Source organism: Bos taurus, chromosome 3 (genome assembly GCF_002263795.3).
Source record: "Bos taurus isolate L1 Dominette 01449 registration number 42190680 breed Hereford chromosome 3, ARS-UCD2.0, whole genome shotgun sequence".
Classification (NCBI taxonomy): Eukaryota; Metazoa; Chordata; class Mammalia; order Artiodactyla; family Bovidae; genus Bos; species Bos taurus.
Genome location: NC_037330.1, coordinates 97996024 through 98002023, shown reverse-complemented (window position 1 = coordinate 98002023; position 6000 = coordinate 97996024). Strand labels below are relative to the sequence as shown.

At 50.5% G+C, this 6000-nt stretch overlaps 1 protein-coding gene across 3 annotated transcripts in view; it reads left to right on the top strand.

Annotated features, from left to right (window-relative positions):
• Positions 1-528: 528 nt before the first annotated feature.
• SLC5A9 (solute carrier family 5 member 9) overlaps positions 529-6000 on the top strand; it is a 29797-nt gene continuing 24325 nt past the window's right edge. For 2 of the 3 annotated variants that reach the window (XM_059884596.1, XM_015466322.3), the window contains exon 1: positions 529-605. The gene's annotated coding sequence lies outside the window, so the exon portion shown is untranslated. Of the gene's footprint in view, positions 606-726; positions 877-6000 lie in introns of all 3 variants that reach the window. The other variant, XM_024989389.2, reaches the window with a different exon arrangement.

The following is a 6000-nucleotide window of genomic DNA, read 5'->3' as shown; positions in this document are numbered from 1 at the left end:
TTTGCAGATGCAAAATCTTGGCCTTGGTGGGTTAAATGATTCTTCTGTCATAGGTAAGCTAGTGAGCAGCAGAACTGGGACTCATACTCTGACTCCAATCTTGGCTCCGCTACTTCAGGAATGCGGGACTCCCCCTGGGAGCTCAGGGAACACAAGCATGCGCTGGTCACGCCTGTGCTTGGGCTGTGGCCCCACGCCAAGCCCTTCTTCCACGCTCCAGACAAAGCCCCAGTTGCCAAGTGTCGGCCCCACCTCTCCTCTTAAGAAACCTGTTTACCAGGCATGTGGGGACAACGGCAGCCACAGCAGCTGACTCTGAGCTGTAGGCTTCAGATCTGACCCTGGGGGCAGGGAGAGCCCCAAGTCCAGGACAAGATCTCTTTCTCAAGTTCAACATCAGGAAGTAAGGACAGGCACTGTCCCTCAGAACCCTGGGGGCAGTGGGCTGGAGTGAGATTTCATCACCACGGGGAGGAGCCAGGCTGCTCTACGTCCTAGACTTGAGTTGTCAGAAGCCAGGTCAGAGTCACATCAGACTTGGCAGCTTCTGCGCAGAGCTGAGGCTGAGACACTGAGCTCTGGAGGTTCCAGGCTGCGCTGTGCAGGTAGGGGTCTGACAGGGATCATTTAGTGATGAGTGTTTTTACTTCCTTCTTTTTCTTTCCTCTCCTTTCTTCATCCCTGGGTCTCTGTTATCATCTTTCTCAATCTTACCCCCATATACAGATGGCAATCCTTGCTTCTTGGAATTAAGTCTCCGGTCTGTCCACATGAGCCCCCATCCTACCTGGGACCTGGGAGCAGGTGTGATCTGGACCTGGGCACAGTCCAGTGACCTGGCCCTTTGGTGGCTGGAGCGGGAGGCCCTGTGAAGAGGTTAGTGCCTCCCCTGCTGCACAGATGGCGTAATTTTCTCCTCCATCACAGCCCCTCCTCCAGGATCAGGCCTGCTCTCCTCTCTCTGCCCAATACAGAGCACAGCCACTGCCCCAGGTACCACTGATATTGCGTTCTTGGGAATGGTGCCCCCTGGAGTTGTGTGATGGGACAGCCCTGACAGAGGGTGTGGCCCAGAATGTGCTCAGTGAGTGACTGGGATCAGTTAAATGGAATTGCAATTGAATTTGAATTTAGAGGAGCATGTGAAAAAACAATAGCATCACCAGACCACGTGGGCTGAGGGCTAGGACACTGGCAGGAAGGGGGCAGAGGTGGCCAGGGGAAGAAGGGTGGCTGGGGGCGAGGGTGGCAGGAAGGGGGCTGACAGGTCTCTGGAATCAGGACCCAGACCCAGGGGGGCTCCTGTCCTCTCTCAGAGCCCCTACAGGAAGGGAAAAAATGAAGAAGTTTCCTACACACCCTGAGAAGGGATAAACCTCATCTCTCTCCCTGTAGACATAGGACTAGGACAGAAAGGGTTGTGTGAGGCAGCCCAGCTTTTAGAGTCAGTCAGGCCTGAATTCAGAACCCAAACAAGCCACAGTTACAGGCCGTCACCAGTGAACCTCAGCCTCTCACCTGTAAAACAGTGATGAGAAAACCAGCTCATTCAGTTAATACAAAATTGTGATTGTACTGGGGTTGTGAGCCACACAAATCTTCTGCCACATGCTGGTAGATATTAGTCCTTACCTCCTGTTGTTCTGGAAGAGGACGTTCTCAGCAGGAAGGTTGGCTGCTGAGAGTGGTTTTTCAGGAAGAACTTGCAAGCAGCCAGGGTGGTGCCAGCCAAAAGAATAACACCATGTGCCCTGGTTTCTTCCTGGGCCTGGGAGCACCCCAAAAAGACAGGAACGTCCAGGCAGCAGCATGAAAGGGGGTTTCCTTCCACATGGAAAACTCAGCTTCCACAGTGTGGACTGGTCTCTGGGCCCTGAGAGCCCCCTCTGCATCAGCATTTCATTCTCAAGCTCAGGATCTCACCTTTAGAGCTTCACTCCGTCAAAGGTGTCGCTGGTTAGTCAGTCCCTTTAGGATTTGAACAAACCCAGGGCGGCTTCTTACCCAGAGCTCCATGTCAGGGATAAGTATTTGCAGGTGCTGGGAGCTGAGTGGAATGTCTGCCAAGGGCTGGAGACCCTAAATGGAGGATTCTGGACCTTGGCCTCACACGTGGGGCAGGGACCCCAGGGGAGAGGAAGCCACAAAGGTCTGCATGTTTGCAGCTCAGTAAGAACAGCCGAGACCCTGCGCTCTCCATCCTTTCAACTAGGTGCCCTTCTCTGCCTGAACCTCTGTGCCAGCTTCCTCAGCCCCATCCACCCCCATGCTGGCCCCAGGGGGGTTCTCTAAACTGCCAGTCTCAACACCACGTCTCCTCTGGCATCCCCCAGTCTCCCTGCAGACCCTGAGCCAGGCACACTCCAAGCCCTCCCCTGAGAGCATCACTGCTATTCACTCTTCAGTGCCTGCTGGTCCCTCTGCCTGGAGGCCCTTCCGCTGCCCCTGCTCCCGGCCCACCTCCTCGCTCCAACACCATGTGTTAGACACAGTTTCCACTCTCGGTGCATTGATCCTGCCCATCACTGGGACACAAATGTGAATGAGATACACAGAGAGCTAAGAGAGACATGCTCTAAATTGACAAGTACCTTCAGGGAGATAAACAGGGCTGCAGGCTGGGACTGTGGACGTTCCCCAGACTGGGAGTCAGAGAGGACTTCCAAGAAATGATGATGAGAAAGGACACAGAACAGACTGAGACCTGGTTGGCACGGCCCTGTTGGGGGTGGCACGTGGGCAGTGCAGGAATGAGGAAGCACACGCTGAGTTCTGACCCCAGCTCCAGGGGCTCGGGAGAAGGAAGAGCGTCCACGTGAGCAGGTGACCAAGGATGAAGGTGCCGTGGGACAAACTGGTCACTGTGACAGAGGATGGTGGGTCAGCAGTGACGAGCTTGAGGATAGCAGTATGTTTGCTCACCATGGGCCCTGTGGATGCTGGAGGCGAGCAGAGGAGCAGAAGGTTGGGAAGGAGCTGGGCAAACCCAAGCACATGGGGATAGGGAGACAGGAGAAGTGAGCTGTCCCATTGGATTGAAATTTTGGGTAGTGACCTCAGAGAACAAGTTCATGAGGCTAGTAGGAATAGCTGGCCCAGAGTCCAAGCAGAACTTTGGGCTCCAGAATCTTCCATGAGGGCACATGCTGGAGGCTAAGGGAGACCCAGGCTGCAGGTGGCAGCAGTAAGGGGACTGATCTTCCATTTACTGTGAGCTACGCATGGGGCTTCCCTTGTGACTCAGGGGTAAAGAATCCACCTGCCAGTGCAGGAGACCCAGGTTTGATCCCTGGGCCAGGAAGATCCCCTGGAGAAGGAACTGGCAGCCTGTTCCAGTATTCTTGCCTGGAAAGTCCCACAGACAGATAAGCCTAGTGGGCTACAGTTCATGGGGTTGCAAAAGAGTGGGATATGCCTTAGCGACTAAACAACAGCACCACACGGGCTAAACAGGATGCAGGGAGTGAGAATCGGAAAGCAAGTGTCTCAAGCAACTCATGTGAGCAGCCTGTTCAGCGGAAGTAGTTCCCCCTTCACCCCCAAAACACAGGCTGTTCTGTGAGTGTCCTGGTTACATTTAAACCATGACAACACCCCACTGTCACTAACTCTGACAGCACAGATATGATTCAGAAATGATAACACCCAGCACCGTATCCTATTCCACACTCCTTTCTTCACTTGAAATTAAGGCTTCTCCCGGCAGTTCCTGCCCTCAGTTGAGCTGGCTGCAGGCTGGCCTGCCTTGGGAAGACAGACCACTGCTGACTTGCTTTTTTCTCACTCCCCTCATCCTGCTGCTCCCCAGGACCTGCAGTGCCAAAGAGGAGAAATCGGGGCAGGAAGGTTTTGACTTAAAGGCTGTGGCTCAGCTCATGACCTAACAAGTTTTAGTCTGACTCTTCCTTGTGGGTGCTCCCATGGTCCACTGGGGTTTGCTCAGTTGGAAGAGCCTCCCCAGGGCTCCCTGCCCACATCCCTAATCCATTCTTCCATGGCTTCCAGGAATCCGGAGCTTCACTGCCCAACTCTTCCAGCTTAAGCCCCAGGCCCTTTCCAGGTGGTCCATTGGACAGGGTCTCAGAGGGTCCCCATGCTGTCTTTTTCACGCATGTGATCCATACCTAGTACACACACATACACAGGAGGAAAACATGCACTCTTTGCCCAGCCCCAGGGTACAGGTCAATCCCACACTGATAACTCCTGCCCACCCCATGTGGAAGCAGCTGGGCAGCCACAGCTTCTGCCTTCTACATGTGTCAGGCTGAGGCAGACTACAGTGACCCCAGCTGCAGGGACATGCACCAAGCTCTCCTAGTTTCCCTGCCAAAGCCCCTTTACTCAAAATCTTGGGGCAATGGGGAAGCAGCCCCCAACACCTTTCTCCCTTTCTTTTGGGAAAATATAGCAAAGATACACCCAGAGAAATATTCACAAAATACTTTATATTCTCCTTACAGAGCCTTTTTGTGATCCATAAGGCTTTAGTGTAGCCAATGAAGCAGAAGTAGATGTTTTTCTGGAATTTCCTTGCTTTTTCTATGATCCAACAGACCTTGGCAGCTTCATCTCCGGTTCCTCTGCCTTTGCTAAACTCAGCATGTACATCTGGAAGTTCTTGGTTCACATACTGTGAAGCCTATCTTGGAGGATTTTGAGAATGACCTTACTGGCATGTGAAATGAGTGTAATTGTATGAAAGTCTGAATATTCTTTAGTATTGCCATTCTTTGAGATTGGAACGAAAACTGACCTTTTCCAGGCCTGTGGCCAGTGTTGAGTTTTACAAATCTGCTGACATATTGAGTGCAACACTTTAACAGCATCATCTTCCAGGATTTTAATTAACTCAGCTGGAATTCCATCGCTTCTGTTAGCTTTGTTGGTAGTAATGCTTCCTAAGCCCCACTTGACTTTGTACTCCAGACGTCTGGCTCTGTGAGTGACCGCAGCATCATGGTTATCCAGGTCATTAAAACCTTTTTTGTATAGTTCTTCTGTGTATGTTTGCCACCTCTTCTTAATCTCTTCTGATTCTGTTAGGTCCTTACTGTTTCTGGCCTTTATCGTGACCATTCTTGCATGAAATGTTTCCTTGATATCTCCAGTTTTCTCAACGAGATCTCTATAGTTTTTCCTACTTATTATTTTCCTCTATTTCTTTGCATTGTTCTTTGAAGAAGGCCTTCTTATCTCTCCTTGCTGTTCTCAGTAATTCAGCATTAAGTTGGGTGTATCTTTCCCTTTCTCGCTTGCCTTCCACTTCTTTTCTCAGCTATTTGTAAAGTCTCCTCATGGGAATACCAGACCACCTTACCTGCCTCCTGAGGAACCTGTTTGCAGGCCAGGAAGCAACAGTTAGAACCAGATGTGGAGCAACTGACAGGTTCCAAATTGGGAAAGGAGTACGACAAGACTGTATATAGTCATCCTAGTTATTTATAACTTATGTGCAGAGTATATCATGTGAAATGCCAGGTTGGTGAATCACAAACTGGAATCAAGACTGTCAAGAGAAATAGCAACAACCTCTGATATCCAGATGACACCACTCTAATGGCAGAAAGTGAAGGGAAACTAAAGACTCTTTTGATGAGGATGAGAGAGAAGTGTGAAAAAGCTGGCTTAAAACTCAACATTCAAAAAATCAAGATTATGGCACCTAGTCCCATCATTTCATGGCAAGTAGGAGGGAGAAACACAGAAACAGTGACAGATTTTAATTTCTTGGGCTCCAAAATCACTGCAGATGGTGACTGCAGCCATGAAATTAAAAGACGCTTGCTCCTTGGAAGAAAAGCTGTGACAAACCTAGACAGCATATTAAAAAACAGAGACATCACTTTGCCAATAAAGGTCCATATTGTCAAAACCATGGCTTCTCTGGTAGTCATGTATGATGAGAGGTGGACCATAAAGAAGGCTTAGTGCTTAAGAACTGATGCTTTTGAATTGCAGTATTAGAGAAGACTCTTGAGAGTCCCTTGGACTGTAAGG